The 18,065-nt window shown below is 42.9% G+C and overlaps 1 long non-coding RNA gene, 1 other non-coding gene and 1 pseudogene across 2 annotated transcripts in view; 1 reads left to right on the plus strand and 2 right to left on the minus strand.

The window, feature by feature from the left end:
* Positions 1–4,897: 4,897 nt before the first annotated feature.
* On the minus strand, positions 4,898–5,033 carry Gm23261. Its single transcript, XR_003954231.1, has one exon. It is a non-coding gene; the product is annotated as a small nucleolar RNA SNORA17 (small nucleolar RNA).
* Positions 6,525–7,785, plus strand: Gm14148 (predicted gene 14148; annotated as a pseudogene).
* Positions 13,185–18,065, minus strand: part of LOC100125594 (uncharacterized) — a 51,800-nt gene continuing 46,919 nt past the window's right edge. The window contains exons 6-7 of the long non-coding RNA NR_131976.1: positions 14,600–14,695; positions 13,185–13,416 (exon numbers count right to left, since the gene is read on the minus strand). This is a non-coding gene — a long non-coding RNA (uncharacterized LOC100125594). The remainder of the gene's footprint in view (positions 13,417–14,599; positions 14,696–18,065) is intronic.

The following is an 18,065-nucleotide window of genomic DNA, read 5'->3' on the forward strand; positions in this document are numbered from 1 at the left end:
AGATGTGAGCCTGACATAATGGTGCACACCTTTAATCCCAGTACCTGGGTGGCAAATGGAGACAGACCTCTGGGGGTTCTAGGCCAGCCTGGTCTGTGTAGTGAGTTCCAGTCCAGGCAGAGCTACATAGTAAGACCATGGCTTGGAAAAAACCCTAAATAATAATAATAATAATAATAATAATAATAATAATAATAACAATGTCAGATATGATGGTTCACCCTTCTAATCCTAGCACCAAAAACTCAGGAAGTTCCTGAGTTCAAGACTATTCTGAAACTCCACAGCAAGTTTTAGTCCTAACTTTATACACTGAAAAAAAATTAAGTTCAGTGCCACCATTACATATTTCTCATACTTGTGACTTAATGCTTTGAGTAAAATTAAGTAGTATAAGAAAAAATGATGCAGAAACTAAACTTTACAAGACTGAAAAATCACCGAGACAATGTTGAAGAAATGATATTATCAAAAAACTTCCAACCAAAGCATCAGATCAGACAGGAAACACTGGCAGGACACACAGAAAGCCAAAGCCATAAGCTAAAGCTGAGGGTAGACACACTGCGGAAGCTGAAGGGAGTGTCACAAAGCAGGCACGATCCTTCGCATACAAGGTGAGGGCTAGGAACTGGTGAGTGGATTTAATAGAGGGTAAGTGGACCATCTGTGGCCTAAAGGACAGCAACTTCAACAAAATTATCAGTAGACATGAATGCCTACTTGATTTAAATCCCAAAGAAAATTATCTGAAATGCAGTAGAAGGAGCGAGTGTGAACACAAAGAGCCCAGACATACAAAAATATAACAGGCAGGCAAAGCTGTTAGCTACTTTACAAAGCAAGTAAGTAAATGAGACTGTGTGGCACTGTCAAATACTTTAAAAAAAAAAACAAGATGTGCACACAGGAAGTTCATGAAAGCAAAAAACATACAGTAACAGTCTCCTGCAGTATTGGGTAGATTTTAGACATTCTAGTCAAGTATCTACATTTTAGATAGTTAAAGATTTTAGACATTTACTTCATTTAACGCCTTTTTCTACTGAAATAACAGCGTCTCAGAGCTCACACCCTCGGGATCAACCGGAGTCCTCCCTAACCAAGCAGCAGCACCACCCAAGAACTGCTTCACCCAGAAACCTTTGTGCAAGAGCAGTAGCAAAGCTTGGCAACTGCTTCACCCAGAAGCCTTTGCACTCAAACTTAATGCACGCCAGCTGCTTGACCCAGAGGCCTTTGGGCCCCAGGCAGCAAAAGGGAATGAAAGCCTGCAAGGCCCATTTGTCCTAGACCCAATTGCAGGAAAAACTGTCATCCCTTCAGACAGAAAGGCTGGAGGTGGCAATGAGCACACAGTGAATCTCAGCTTTCCCTGTGGAGAAGGTAAGTTTGTCATGTTGGCTTCCTGAAGAACCTTGGTGACTTGTAATGAAGTTCATGCCCCCATTAAGAAGAGCTGTGTATCCCAAGGTCCTTCAGAATTCCTGATGTGTCAGTTGCACAGCTGTTTAGTTTCTAGGAAAGAGGAAATGTTTTATATGTGACAGAAAATGAACTATTGGCAATGTAGTACAGTATAGCTAAGTAAGTACTGAAGTGCAGATAAATACCTAAAATATGAATTATGCCCAGTCAGCCCTTTTTCAGGGGACGAAGGGTACCTAGTTCATGGAAAGCAGAATTCCAAAATTGTCCAGGTATTGTCTTTATTCCCAGAAAGAGTTGGAACATCCAGACACGATTTTTTACCGATAATAACCATAAATAGATTGATTTGGAATCATCTGCTATTGTTGGCATACGAGCACGTGGATAAAGACTGCTGACACAGCATGTCTCCAACAGCTGTGGAGCCAGAATCCTTGACTGACATTCAGGCCTGTCCAGAGAGCATTATATGGGCCTTAACAAGGGACCTGGCTTGTCCTGCTTTGTACTTCTTTATAACACCTAAATGAAACCCACCTCCAATGAGGCTACAACATGCACAGGGCTTAGAGTAAGGCCTCACACCTGCATGGTAGGCGCTGGGAAAGCTCACTCCGTTCTGAAGAGTTTCCCTCTCTAGTTGATATTTTTATATATAAACAAATAAATATATACATACAAACGGCTGAGTCTGTTTAGTGTTTCTCATATGTAAATGTTTTTAGGGCTGACTGACCACCTGGTATTGGATAACCCATCAGAGGGCTCATTCCTAGAGAACACTGATTTTCCCTCTCTTGGTTGTCATTCATTGCCTCTAACATTTCATGTTGTGGACTTGTGAGAGTTCCCCTGACCATGCTGGCACAGCAACTTGGGTTGTCATCAATCAGATCTTGTCTAGAAAACCATGTTGTTAAGAGTTATGGTTAAGCTCCCTAGAAGATACATTCTTGCAACATGTAGCAAAAATAATTAAAAAGAGGTCATGGGTTTGAGTTGGGAGACACAGAAAAGGGAATTACATGAATATAAAACACATGAAGCTTTTTCAGAAATTAGTACAAGTGAAAGTTTTCCTAATATAAGGAGAATTTAATGTAATATTTTCCAAATTGATTTTAGGATTTTCAATAAAAATATTTTAGGGAAATGGCAATAAAAATACTCACAATTTTCCATTTTATCAAATAATGCATATAATGTTATATTTCTCTTTAGTTCTGCCTGTCTGAAAGTTTGACCTAAATGTATTTGTTATGATATTATTAGTTGTGCCAGTATCTCTCCCTTCGTAATACTCTTTTCAGAGATGAATGTCCTTGTACAAAAACACTGTTTTTAAATAAGCTATAATCTTTATGTGTGGTAGAAATAATGACAATGAGAGGTTTAATATAAAAAGGCAATACCTTAAATATTCTTTTTTCATTAATTATTTACTAGATCACAGCCTCCCCTCCCTCCTCTCCTCCCAATCTCACCTCATTTTCTCTCCCCCCATACCTCCCTCTCTCTTTAGAGAAGGGAGGCCTCCTAAGGATATCAACCACCCTTGGTATATTAAGTTGCACTAGGACTAGGTAAACCTTCTCCTATAGAGGCTAGATAGGCAGCCCGTCAGGGGAAAGGTATACAAAGGCAGAGAGCAAAGTCAGAGACAGTCCCTGCTCCTGATGTTAGAGAACTCACATGCCTATTACATATGTATAGGGGCCTAGGTCTGTCCTATACGTCATCTGTGGTTAGCAGTTCAGTCCCTGTGAGCCCCTACAGGTCCAAGTTAGTTGATTCTGTAGGTTTTCTTGAGATATCCTTGATCTCTCCGGTTCCTTCAAATTCTTATTCTCTTCCACAAGATTTCCAAGCTCTGTCTAATTTAGCCTGTGAGTCATTGCATAAATTTCCATAAACTGCTGGGTGAAGTCTCTCACACGATAGTTATGCTAGGCTCCTATATACAAATATTCCAGAATACTATTAATAGTGTCAGGGGTAGTGCCTTTTTTCTAATTTATTTTTATTTTTCATTTTTTATTGGTTATTTTATTTATTTACATTTCAAATATTATACCACTTTCCAGTTTCCCTTGCACAAATCCCCTATTCTCTCCCTCCTCCCCCTGCCTCTATGAGAGTGCTCCCCCACCCATCCACCCACTCCTGCCTCAGTGCCCTAGCATACCCCTACCCTTAATGCTTGCCTGAAAGGATTATATGACTGTGTGGACCCACAAAGAAATATGTAGTAATTTTTAAAAATACTACTTAATTAAAAATCTGGTTTTGGCTGGTGAGATGGCGCTGGCTGTTCTGGCAGAGGTCCTGAGTTCAATTCTCAGCAAACACATGGCGGTTCATCACCATCAATAAGAGGGATCTGATGCCCTCTTCTGGCAGCAGGTATACATGCAGACAGAGCACTCAAATGAATAAATTTTTTAAGTTTCAAAAATACATTATAAAGTTCTAAGTGATGCTTTTAAGAGGAAAGGAATCTTCTAGGGCGTGGAAAAGAAAAATAAGAAAGAAGTGGAGGGAATGAATATGGTCACAGTCAACATTCACACATGGAAATATCAAAGGGAATTCCTTTACTTTGTGTAATGAAATATTCACTGATAAAAATATAAATTGAAAATACTTTTTAATAAGTAGAATGAAAATAGAAAATTATTTGTCCTGTAAGCCATTTACTTTACAAGTGTGATTGATTAGAAACAGTTCTTTGATGGGATTCCAGTTGTTGTCGTCAGGATAGCAGCAGTTCAGTTTACACAAATCATAGTGGCAGCTGGATGCACTGCCATTCATGAATCAGCAATGGCAGTTTGATTCAGAAGAAACCTTGAGGCTCTGCAAATCTGCCCAAGTCCAAGGAAGTGGCAAGAAGCCACCGAAATATCACAATAAGTTCTTTGGTGCATTTCTCTCTACTAAGTCATGACAAGTAATGATCGGTAAAGAAGGCAAAGCAAACCAGTGCCAGAGCATTGCCAGTGAAGACCAGGGTCAGCAAAACTCAACAGAGACCAGCAAAGAGAGTGGCAATGTGAACCAATGCTAGAGGGTCATCCACTGTCTGTTGGTTATATTTATACACTTTCTAAATACCATGTGTCCCCTCAAGCTTCTGTCTTCTACCACAAAATTAACTTTATTCTCACTGGGACCTCCTGATATCCTTCCCCACATAATTCTGTTACCTTGTGCCATGGAGACCCTGTAGCTTAGATCTGCAGGACCAGATCTACTCCTCTGACTTCACCTCTGGCATAGTCTGCTCCCCCAGGTGGTCATCCCAGGTCAGCTCCCTGTCTGGGATCCGTGGGGCTATACCGATAATCATCTTGTACTCACTCCTGATCCAGGCCATCAAAGTGGGCCAACGTGGGGATTGTCTGTCTTGGGCTCACTCCCCACCCTGGAAGCCAGTCTGGGACAGAAGGACATTTCCTTTTCAAGGAGTGTCAGGCTACCAAGAATTAGATACAGAATGTTTACAGGTCAGAGTGCTGAATACAGACTAGCCTCTCTCTTCTCTGCCTTCTACTGATACACATGGAACACAGAGCCAAAGCTACAATGCCTCTAGGGGTAGGGTGCTGAATATCTTTCCCTGTACTTATTTTTGATTTGTGTTCTTCAGTGAACTGTTCAACTGCTTTTCCAATTAAGTTAGATTGTTAGTTGTCTGATGTGTTTTAAGAGGTTGTAGTATATCTTTGCTTGTTTTAACTTTTAAATTAGATTTGTTTTATTTTATTTTATGTGTATAGTGTTTTTCTTGCATGTCTGCCTGTGTACTATGTGAATGCCTGGTGCCCAAGAAGATCAAAAGAGGATGTCAGATTCCCTGGAACTAGAGTTACAGATGATTATGAGCCACCCTGTGGGTCGTGGGAACTAAAACTGCATTGTCTGTATGAACAAAAAGATGCTCTTAACCACTGAGCCATTTCTCCATCCTTGGAACTATGAATTTGAAAGTAAATGGGCTGGGGATAACACATGAGGAGTTGGAAGGATGAGAAAAAGAAATACAGGTTATAAATACAGTACTCATAAATGAACTTGTCAACTAAATACCTATTAGAAAAAGGAATAAAGTTACTGCATGGTGCCAAGGTGGGTGAAGAATCCCAAGATGGGTGGGTGTTGTGCCCACCTCATCCAGCAAGGAAAAATGCAACACGGTCGGATTCTTCTCAACAGCTTTATTCCTGGAATGCCTCGATGCTACGGGAACCCGGGAAACCCAGGAAGGACTGCTTATATACACACCATCATTGGGGAGAGCTATGTGTCCTCCTGGGATTGGTCAGTCTGCCGGCACTTTAATTTGTATGCACCCAATCGGGAGGGGTTGGCGCCAGATTCGGGCTAGTGCCTGCACAGTGGCGTTGTTTACGGAGACTGTGTACCGGAGGCCAGCGCCATCTTTTAGGCGCCCGGCTGCCTACATCTCCCCCTGTTTTGTTTAATAATATGATGCTGGACTAGGTCTGGGCAAGTCTGTCCATCGGCCACAGCTCCTGTCTTAGGTCGATCTTTTCATGTCACAGCCTTACCCGTCCTAGGGTTACCCTAACGCCTCCAGGCCCCATGTCTTAGGTTGGTCTGTGCATAAGGAAAGTTGCCTGTCACTGAATACCATGGATCTGTGTGACTACAACTGCCAGATGACCTAGGGCGAACTCTTAATTTTTTAAAGAGGCCAGCCAAACATTGGGAGATGCGCCATCTTTAATCACCATCAATGCTTGGTACACCACTGCCTTATATTGAGTGTGCTCTCATTTGAATCGACACAACAGTCAGATACAAAAGACACAACCGAGGAGGACCACTGGCCCCCAGTCAACATTCCCACCCATTCCTTAAAAAATGAGAAGGCATTGGTGATCCAGGAGGTGAAGTCCCCCAAGATAATGGGGTCCAGTCGAGTGCTGTTGAGTTTGGCAATCTGGAGGAGCAGCTTTCTGGACAACTGCTCTGCTTTAGCTGACCAATTTCCTACTCAGATAAGAGGCGAATCTGCTCTCTGCTCCTTCCTGTTCCAGAGACAGCCACATCTTCTTGTGCAGTGCCAGCCTCGTCCCATTGACAAAATGGTGAAGGTCGGTGTGAACGGATTTGGCCGAATTGGGCGCCTGGTCACCAGGGCTGCCATCTGCTCTCCACATGGCAAAGTGGAGATTGTTGCCATCAACGACCCCTTCATTGACCTCAACTACATGGTCTACATGTTCCAGTATGACTCCACCCATGGCAAATTCAACGGTACAGTCAAGGCCGAGAATGGGAAGCTTGTCATCAACGGGAAGCCCATCACCATCTTCCAGGAGCGAGACCCCACCAACATCAAATGGGGTGATGCCAGTGTTGAGTATGTAGTGGAGTCTACTGGTGTCTTCACCACCATGGAGAAGGCTGGGGCCCACTTGAAGGGTAGAGCCAAAAGGGTCATCATCTCTGCCCCTTCTGCCGATGCCCCCATGTTTGTGATGGGTGTGAACCACGAGAAATACGACAACTCACTCAAGATTGTCAGCAATGCATCCTGCACCACCAACTGCTTAGCCCCCCTGGCCAAGGTCATCCATGACAACTTTGGCATTGTGGAAGGGCTCATGACCACGGTCCTTGCATTGTGGAAGGGCTCATGACCACGGTCCTTGCCATCACTGCCACCCAGAAGACTGTGGATGACCCCCCTGGAAAGCTGTGGCGAGAGGGTCGTGGGACTGCCCAGAACATCATCCCTGCATCCACTGGTGCTGCCAAGGTTGTGGGCAAGGTCATCCCAGAGCTGAACGGGAAGCTCACTGGCATGGCCTTCCGTGTTCCTACCCCCAATGTGTCTGTCGTGGATCTGACGTGCTGCCTGGAGAAACCTGCCAAGTATGACGACATCAAGAAGGTGGTTAAGCAGGCATCTGAGGGCCCACTGAAGGGCATCTTGGGCTACACTGAGGACCAGGTTGTCTCCTGTGACTTCAACAGCAACTCCCACTCTTCCATCTTTGATGCTGGGGCTGGCATTGCTCTCAATGACAATTTTGTCAAGCTCATTTCCTGGTATGACAATGAATATGGCTACAGCAACAGGGTGGTGGACTTCATGGCCTACATGGCCTCCAAGGAGTAAGAAACCCTGGACCACCCACCCCAGCAAGGACACTGAGAGCAAGAGAGAGTCCCTCGGTTGCTGAGGAGTCCCTATCCCAATTCGGCCCCCAACACTGAGCATCTCCCTCACAATTTCCATCCCAGACCCCCATAATAACAGGAGGGGCCTAGGGAGCCCTCCCTACTCTCTTGAATACCATCAATAAAGTTCGCTGCACCCACCCCCCCAAAAAAGAGGCGAATCTGTTCAAGAGACTGAGAGAAATTAGCTTGTACAACTTTATACAAGGGGCACCTAATGGGCATAGGTGGCAAACATTTCAAAATCTACTATAGGCACAAAGGTGGGAAGTTTCACAACCACAGCAGTATACCCTGCCAACATTCTGCTAAAAAACATGTCCTTCCAGAACTATTACAATCTATATCTCTGTCGGGGGGATCAATTTTCGTGTCAGCTTCTCTGGTGCCCAAATCGGGTGTTCTTGACCTCGTGGAAAAACACAAACATCTCCCCTGGATCTCGAAATAACGGGATCTGGTCCATACCGTTTTCCAGTTAGGACATCTTTCCATTTGACATCCTGTTTAAGGATAGGCGAGGTCATGGCATGCCTATCTGCAGCCTAACGACCATGTTCGTCCAGAATTAAAAATTTTAAAGTAAAGAGGGCTAAAGATAATTGTTCTTTTGGTGGCCGGCCATCAGCGATTCCCCCCTTTTGTTTTTGTAAGAGTTATTTTTAAGGTTCTATGTGCTCTTTCCACAATGCCTTGGCCCTGTGGATTGTAGGGAAGGCCAGTAGAGTGACTAAACTGCATTATTTTGCAAAAGGTTTGGAATGATTTTGATGTATATGCAGGGCCATTATCAGTTTTTAAACTATCTGGCCTTCCCCAAGCTGCCCAGGCTTCTAGGCAATGACCAACCGCGTTGTGGGATTTCTCACTGGACATAGGGGAGGCAAAAATGACACCTGAACAGGTGTCAATTGAAACATGAACATATTTTAATCTTCCAAATGCTGAGACATGAGTAACATCCATTTGCCACAGTTTTAAAGGGATCAATCCGCGAGGGTTAATACCAACATGAGGAGGGTGGTGAAACTGTACACACTATGGGCACTGTAACACCACATCTCGTGCTGAGGCTCGAGAGATATCAAATTTCTTCTGAATTGTGGCAGCAGGAACATGATACAATTGATGAAAATCTTTTGCAAGCTCCAGTGGGGTGGCGTGAAAAATAAATTCCATGCAATGCCAGCGTCCACTAAGGCATTTCTTTCAGCCATAGGGCCTGTCAAGGTAGAGTGAGCTCGAATATGTTGAATAAAGAATTTATGTGTTCTTTTCCAAATCAGTTTTTGTAACTCTAATAAGATGGTGCACACAGGGCTGGTAGGTCTAATGGGTGCTGCAATTTCTAATGCACGCACTGCATTTACTACATAAGCCAAATCAGAGACTAGATTAAAAATTCCTTAAAAGCTTTGAATACTTCGAACACAATTTTATATTCAGTAAGTTGTGGGGTGCCAGGATTGTATTGAAAAAGAACAGGTTTTTGAGAATTAACTACATAGACACCAACACCTGTTTTAGAATCATCTGTATAAATATCCAATGCACCCGATATGGGTTTAGGAGCTGTGACTTTGGGGAAAATCACTGGATGTTCACTAAAAAATTGTAGCAAAGGATCTTTGGGATAATGATTATCTAATTCCCCATCAAAACTACAGCGCAATAGGGCCCAATCATCTATCAAAGAACTTAGGATCTGTATTTGATTAGCATTATAAGGTGTAATGATTTTCTGAGGGGGTGCTCCAAAATGTTGAATACATGATTTAATGTCCAAAATCGCTAATTGAGCTACAGCAATGGGATAATATTCAAGGGTTTTATTGGGAGATACATGAGGATAAATCCACAATAGAGGACCTGACTGCCACAACACTCCTGTTGGTTGACAGAAAGTCTTCAAAACACAAAGGAGGATGTCCTCTCCTTCTTTCCATCTATACAGCTTGGCCTTTTCTAAACACCTTTCTACCTTTTCTAATGCTACTCGGGCCTCAAGGGTGAGAGCACGAGGTGACAAAAGCTGTGGATCGCCCTTCAATATATCAAAAAGAGGGATTAATTAAAAATTTCATAGCCTCATATATGGACGAATCCAATTTATATCACCTAGCAATTTCTGGAAATCATTTAATGTTTTTAAATGATCTTTACGTAATTCTATCTTTTGAGGTGTAATAAAATGTGGAGTCATTCGAGCACCCAGGAACTCTCCTAAATTTCCCATCTGAACTTTGTCAGGTGCTACAAACAATCATTTCTTTTCTAATTTTTCTTTTCTTTCTTTTCTTTTCTTTTCTTTTCTTTTCTTTTCTTTTTCTTTTTGGCCTTTTGTTGACCAATACTCCCTTTTTCATTGGGTTGGCTCTATATGGCCAATCCAGATCAGAACCTATCCCTCTCATATTGAGCTGCCTCTTCTTCTAGGTCAGCTTCCTCATCTTTACTAAGTTCCGAGTCACTGGAAGGGGAGCTTGATAAATTTAAATCCTTTAGAGAGGGATATATCTTCACTATTTCCTTTTCTTTATCACTAATTACTTTTATTTTTCCTCCCTTTTCTTTTCCTTTTTCTTTCTTGCTATTTCCTTTTCCTTTTGAATTTGCATTTTCTCCCTTTTCCTTTTCTCTCTCTTTTTCGCCCCTTTTCTTTCTTTTGCTTATGTGTTTCCTATCTTCCTCTGACATACTTTCTTGTTCCCTGAAAATTTTCTGACCTGCCTTAACTGCTTCTATCATACAAAAGCAGAGGTCAGAAATTACAAAAAACGAAACAGAAACACTAAGAGCTACCCACACTGGGTCTACAGGCGAGAAAAACATATCCCTCCTTTTAACCAGGGATCAGTTTGGGAGACCGCTGGTACCGCCGTTCCTCAGCTGAAGAGTTCTGAATTCAGGAGATCCTTGGGTCCCCGGGCTGGCCACCAATTTGTTGCACCCACCTCGTCCAGTAAGGAAAAATGCAACACGGTCGGATTCTTCTCAACAGCTTTATTCCTGGAATGCCTCGATGCTAGAGAACCTGGGAAACCCAGGGAGGACTGCTTATATACACCCCAGCACTGGGAAGAGCTATGTGTCCTCCTGGGATTGGTCAGTCTGCCGGCACTTTAATTTGTATGCACCCACTCCGGAGGGGTTGGAGCCAGAGTAGGGCTAGCGCCTGCGCAGTGGCATTGTTTATGGAGACTGTGTACCGGAGGCCTGTGCCATCTTTTAGACGCCCGGCTGCCTACAGGTGGGCTTAAATTTGTTCCAAAAGCCATTCATGGGGAAGCTTGTGGGACGATCATATGGAAACCAAGACCATGGCAAACGCCCTGAAGTTCTGAAAGAGTCAGTCCTCTACAGATTGGTTCTATGTCTAAGAAACCTCTAGTGAAGGACTACGTTTACTACAGCCACTGTGGTCAAGGCTGACTTGTTCAATAATTTTGGAAACAAATTTAATGCCCTGAAGATTGATGTACTGTGCCCTAGTGGAAAGGAAGATGTGAAGAGATGTAGTGAGTTTAATTCTGAATTGAAGGTCAAGCTCAGAAAGAGGAAGAACATGATTTTCTCTGATTGGATGACCATTGAGCACATGTGTGAAGCCTCCTGAGAAACCAACTTAGACAAGAAGCATTCCTTTTGGCCTATCTAGCTGCAAACAGTGTAAGAGAAAATTATAGCCCTTGCTTCACAAACTTTGTAAATAAAAGTAACATTATTACATACAAAAAAGAATGAAGTTCTTGCGTTTTTTATTATTACTTCTTTATTACTTTACACTGTTCCTTTATCAGCTATCCTAAGAAATCTTTATCTAGAGACTTTATAATTTTAGATCTTACTTTTAGAACTAAGATTCATTTGAGTTCACTTTTATATCTGCTGTCCATCCTGGATCCAAGTTTATTGTGTGGGTGTGGATTTTCACTTGGTCCTGCCACCTGTTGAAAAGTAATCTTTAGCCAAGCACTGGTGGTGCGTGCCTCTGATTTCAGCATTGGAAAGGCAGAGACAGGCAGATCAATGTGAATTGGAGGCCAGCTGGTCAATAGAACAAGTTCTATGACAGTAAAGACCACAAACACACACACACACACACACACACACACACACACACACACCACCATCACTCTGGGGGAAAAGGAGCTTGCCAACAGAGGAAAGAAGTCCTAAGGTTGAGTGAACTCAGACCCTATGAATCTTAGAATTCAGAAAGGCAAGAGTGGTACCATTCCCTGCCACCTCTACCTGCACTGGAACATGGAACTTCATCACCCCACTGAAAGGACCTCATATGACCATAAATCATGTAGGAAAAACACCTGGTGTCCTCTTTAAAACATTAGTACTTATAAGCATTTGAAGACATTGATCTTAGGAAGACACAAAATGGAGAAATTCTGGAAATGGAATATCTAGGTAAGAAAACAGGAACTGCAGATGCAGGCATCACCTATAAAATGCAAGAGATGGAAAAGAGAATCACAGGACTGAACTTACAATGAAATATATCCATCAAAAATGTTGAATTCCAAATATCCCTGATACAAAACAACAGGAAATTGGGATACCATGAAAAGAACAAACCTATGAATAATAGCAAGAAAAGGAAAAGAACCCTAGTTCAAAGGCCTAGAAAATATTTTCAACAAAATTAGAGAAGATAATTTTCCACTCTAAAGAAGGAGATGCCTATAGAGATGCAAGCAGCATACAGAACAGTAAATAAATTTTACCAGAAAGAAGGCCTACAGAGCCAATGGACTGAACTCAAGTGGACTCACTATCTGGGTCTGAGTAAGATACTCTGCATGTATTTTATGGTTGTGTAGCTTAGTGTTCTCACAGAATAGACCACTGTGGCAGTGTGGGCATCTCTGACCCTCTTGGATGCGCTTGGATGCCTCCTCCTGGTTTGCCTTGTCCAGCTGTGATACGAGGGTTTGTGCATAGTTTTCTTGTAACTTGTTAGGCCATGTTCACTGGATCCTTGAGAGGCCAGCTCTTTTATATCAAGGGCTATGGAGGAGGAGGAGTGAATATGATAGAGACAAGAGGTGGGGAGGGGAACATGGAGGAATGGAGAGAGGAGAGACTGTACTCAGCATTTAATGCATGAGAGAAAAATGAATAAATAAATTTAATAATGGAAAATCACAAAAGGATCCATGAAACAAGGAACTCTATATTTGAAAGGAAAAAAAACTGATGAGACATGTTAGGACCCTGTTTTCTCTCTCTCTCTCTCTCTCTCTCTCTCTCTCTCTCTCTCTCTCTCTCTCTCTCTCCCTGTGTGTGTGAGTTTGTGAGTGAGTGTGTGTGTGTGTGTGTGTGTGTGTATGTTGTGTGTCCAACCAGATGTAAAGGATACCCATCAAATGACTAAAGTTTAAGGGCAAATGCACATTCAGAGACTAGAGGTGGAAGATTTGTGAGGGCTTCAGGATCTCTTTCAGTGTGACTGCAGTAATAATGATGCTTTGGAGACCTGCAGCAGAGCACTTTGTATTCGCTTATGGACTCCAATGAACACTCATGGCTTATCAGTTTTATTGCTACCTCTAACTTGATCAAACCCAGGTCCTCTGGGTTCCTTGCTCTGCCTTCAGGACCACTGGCTGCTCGGCTGACAGGTAAACCTGAAGCCAGCCAGCTGAATTGACATTCTCACAGTGCATGAAGGTTCTCTAAAGTCTGCTGTTTCTTCTCAGTTTCCTTGGTAATCACCAGCACTCCATGGTTCTTTGATTCAGGGGCTTCTGACTCCTGTGAAGAGGAATACACTGGGCCATGGCTATTCTGGGACTGGTGCCCAGCATGGGTATCCCAACATGGCATGGGCAGAATGAACATAGGCAGAACTCCTTGCCAGAATTTGCATTCAGTCCTCAAGGAAAAAATATTTTTCCTCTACTCTCCCTCCTCTCTTCCTTCCTTCTTTTCCTTCCTTCCTTCCTTCCTTCCTTCCTCCCTCCCTCCCTCCCTCCCTCCCTCCCTCCCTCCCTCCCTCCCTCTCTCTCTCTCTCTCTCTCTCTCTCTCTCTCTCTCTCTCTCTCTCTCTCTCTCTCTCTTTTAACTACTTTTTTTCTTAACTAGTTCATTAATGGATACACAGCACATACATATGAGAGCTTCAGGGAGTAACCTGAAGGGGAGGTTAGAATTTGCTCTTATTTAACATTGCAACCAAGAACATAAATTTGTCTAAAAATAACAAGACAGCGGGAAAGCACCCTGAGCTTCTGAGACAGCAAATTATACATAGACAAAAGAGGTTAAAAAAAATCCCAAGGGGAGTTGGGATAGGTGGGTTCCTCTGGTGCGTCCTGAGGTGGTTAAGACCTGTGGACTCTCAATGACTGACAGCTGGTGAAGAAAGAAAGCCACCTCTACCCATAGACATCGACACACAAGGCATGGGCAGAACTCTTTTGACATCTACATTCTAATGGCCACAGACTAAAAATAATTTTTCTACCAAATTCTTTTGCAAGCATGCCTTCTATTGTCCTTCATTATTCTTGCAACTTTCTCTAGCTATCCCAGTGGAGTCACAGCTCTGCCACTCTACTGAAACCACCATGCTTCCTGGGATCTGAGCGAGCCTCCTGTGTCAGTCAGCAGTGTGCACACTTGAGCATTCACGCCTCATCTAGACAAAGGGTCTCACCTTTGTTCAGCTCCTGCTGTAAGACTCCGGGGAGCCTTAGCTTACCAGGGACCCCTGAGTGAACCACGTGGAGCCTGATCAATGCAAAAAGCAAGAGGAATTTACTGTTCCAGTGCACCGGGGTCATCCCGGACCCAAAGGAGAGTTGCCGACCTCCAGTGCGCATTTAGTGAATTTTTATATTCTAGGGGCAGAATAAAGCATCAGCAACTTTTCCTCTACTTTCAACCTGTGATTTAAACAGAGCCTCCCAATGGCAAAGTCACCTGGAATTCCTACCTGGCTCTGTGCTCTTCTGCTCTGGTCTGTATCTTCAGCACATTGCTCTCCACTCTCTGATATCATCCTCCAGGGACAACAGTGCCCGAAAGAGCACTGGAAAAACACAAAAGGAAGGGCCCTGTTAGGAGAAATCTACAGGACCCATGCTGGTCTGTGCTGGCACTGTGCTGGCACAGGCCTTCAGGCTGATTCTTCCAGAGTAATCCATTGCTCCATTCACACACCCTTTTCTAGCACCCTTGCCCAGCCTCAGGACACTGTCTTCTGCTGTCAGCATGTAGTCCAACTTTGAAGGACTCCACTTAGGAAGGAAGACAGGGTTGGATTTTTCTCTAAGACAGTAGCTACATTGCCACCAACCCCCTGAGCATGGATGCTAGTGATTTGTTGAGGTAAGGGGACAAAAGTCTTAAAAGTACACAAAACCATGAGCTTTCCCACCTACACACCAGTTCCTGAATAATTACTTGGAGGCTTATTATTAATGTAAAAGGCCCAGGCCACAACTTAGGCTTGTTTTCTGACTACCTTGTAACATATTTAACTCACTTAAACTATACTATGTCTGCCAAGAGGCAAATTACCTCTCCTTGATTTTGTGTGCCAATCTTCCTTGGAGTTTGTCCAGAGTAAATCTCCCACCTCTGAATATCTCCTGTAGTTCCAATCCCTCTAATGGAACTCCCCACCCCACCTTGATTTCCTGGCCTTTACTTATAAGTTTAACTCCCCACACACAGTGTGACTCACAGCAGCTCTAATTTCAGCTCCATGTATTTCACCTCTGTCCTCCATGGGTATTTTTACTCACATGCATTTGAAAAAGTTGCACCTCTGACATTTATGGTAACACCACCTTTGGCTGTCTATAGAATTCCACAAAGGAATCTGATGATGAGAGTACAAGCCATGAGACTCAGAAGACAAACCCCCATACCCTAATAGCCATAATTGTAACCAAGTAGATTTCTTTATGGTGTTCTCTAGAGATAACCTCTTGTGTACTGTCTGGAGGTAATATATGTAAATTAAAAGATGCTGCTGTGAGTCTCATCAGCCATTGCCTAACTCTGTGATGAGGGTAGACCAAGTTATCACAATCATAGAAAGATAACAACTCAATGGAGTACTACTCAGCTATTAAAAAGAATGAATTTATGAAATTCCTAGCCAAATGGATGGACCTGGAGGGCATCATCCTGAGTGAGGTAACACATTCACAAAGGAACTCACACAATATGTACTCACTGATAAGTGGATATTAGCCCAAAACCTAGGATACCCAAGATATAAGTTACAATTTCCTAAAGACATGAAACTCAAGAAAAATGAAGACTGAAGTGTGGACACTATGCCCCTCCTTAGAAGTGGGAACAAATCACCCTTGGAAGGAGTTACAGAGACAAAGTTTGGAGCTGAGATTAAAGGGTGGACCATGTAGAGACTGCCTTATCCAGGGATCCACCCCATAATCAGCATCCAAACGCTGACACCATTGCATACACTAGCAAGATTTTATCGAAAGGACCCAGATGTAGCTGTCTCTTGTGAGACTATGCCGGGGCCTAGCAAACACAGAAGTGGATGCCCACAGTCAGCTAATGGATGGATCACAGGGCTCCCAATGGAGGAGCTAGAGAAAGTACCCAAGGAGCTAAAGGGATCTGCAACCCTATAGGTGGATCAACATTATGAACTAACCAGTACCCCGGAGCTCTTGACTCTAGCTGCATATGTATCAAAAGATGGCCTAGTCGGCCATCACTGGAAAGAGAGGCCCATTGGACACACAAACTTTATATGCCCCAGAACAGGGGAACGCCAGGGCCAAAAAGGGGGAGTGGGCAGGTAGGGGAGTGGGGGTGGGTGGGTATGGGGGACTTTTGGTATAGCATTGGAAATGTAAATGAGCTAAATACCTAATAAAAAATGGAAAAAAAAATAAATATTACTAGTCTATAAGCTTAGACAGTGCCACTATGGTGGCCACATGTCTTTATTCATAGCAAATTGTTTAATGCATCATTAAAAATGTTTTTCTTTTTCAAATAAAAAAAAAAAAAAAAAAAAAAAAGAAAGATAACAACTGTATCAATTAAATAAATTCTTAATTTTTCCAATGTCAGAAGGTGATAGACAATTATTTTTGGATATAGGATGACTTCTTTTTTCTTTTTTTATTAGATATTTTCTTCATTTACATTTCAAATGCTATCCCCAAAGCCCCCTATACCCTCCCCCACCCTGCTCCCCAACCCACCCACTCCTGCTTCCTGACCCTGGCATTCCCCTGTACTGGGGCATATGATCTTTGTAAGACCAAGGACCTCTCCTCCCATTGATGGCTGACTAGGCCATCCTCTGCTACATATGCAACTAGAGACACAGCTCTGGGGATACTGGTTAGTTCATATTGTTGTTCCTCCTATAGGGTTGCAGACCCCTTTAGCTGTTTGGGTACTTTCTCTAGCTCCTTCATTGGGGGCCCTGTGTTCCATCCAATAGATGACTGTGAGCATCCACTTCTGTATTTGCCAAACACTGGCATAACCTCACAAGAGATAGCTATATCAGGGTCCTTTCAGAAAAATCTTACTGGAATATGCAATAGTGTATGCATTTGGTGGTTTATTATGGTATGGATCCCCGGATGGGGCAGTCTCTGCATGGTTCTTCCTTCTGTCTCAGCTCCAAACTTTGTCTCTAACTCCTTAAATGGGTATTTTGTTCCCCATTCTAAGGAGGGACAAAGTATCCACACTTTGGTTTTCCTTCTTCTTGTTTCATGTGTTTTGCAAATTGTATCTTGGGTATTCTAAGTTTCTTGGCTAATATCCACTTATCAGTAAGTATATAACATGTGTGTTCTTTTGTGATTGGGTTACCTCACTCAGGATGATATCCTCCAGATCCATCCATTGTCTAAGAATTTCATAAATTCATTGTTCTTAATAGCTGAATAGTACTCCATTGTGTAAATGTACCACATTTTCTGTATCCATTCTTCTGTTGAGGGGCATCTGTGTTCTTTCCAGCTTTTGGCTATTATAAATAAAGCTGCTATGAACATAGAGGAACATGTGTCCTTATTACATGTTGGAGCATCTTCTGGGTATATGCCAAGGAGTGGTATAGCTGGGTCCTCAGGTAGTACTATGACCAATTTTCTGAGGGACCATCAAACTGATTTCCAGAGTTGTTTTACCAGCTTCTAATCCCACCAGCAATGGAGGAGTGTTCCTCTTTCTCCACATCCTCGGCAGCATCTGTTGTCATCTGTGTTTTTGATCTTAGCCATTCTGACTGGTGTGAGGTGGAATTTCAGGGTTGTTTTGATTTGCATTTCCCTGATGATTAAGGATGTTGAACATTTATTTGGGTGCTTCTCAGTCATTCAGTATTCCTCAGTTGAGAATTCTTTGTTTAACTCTGTACCCCATTTTTCAATAGGGTTATTTGGTTC

The sequence above is a fragment of the Mus musculus genome, chromosome 2, assembly GCF_000001635.26.
Source record: "Mus musculus strain C57BL/6J chromosome 2, GRCm38.p6 C57BL/6J".
Lineage (NCBI taxonomy): Eukaryota > Metazoa > Chordata > Mammalia > Rodentia > Muridae > Mus > Mus musculus.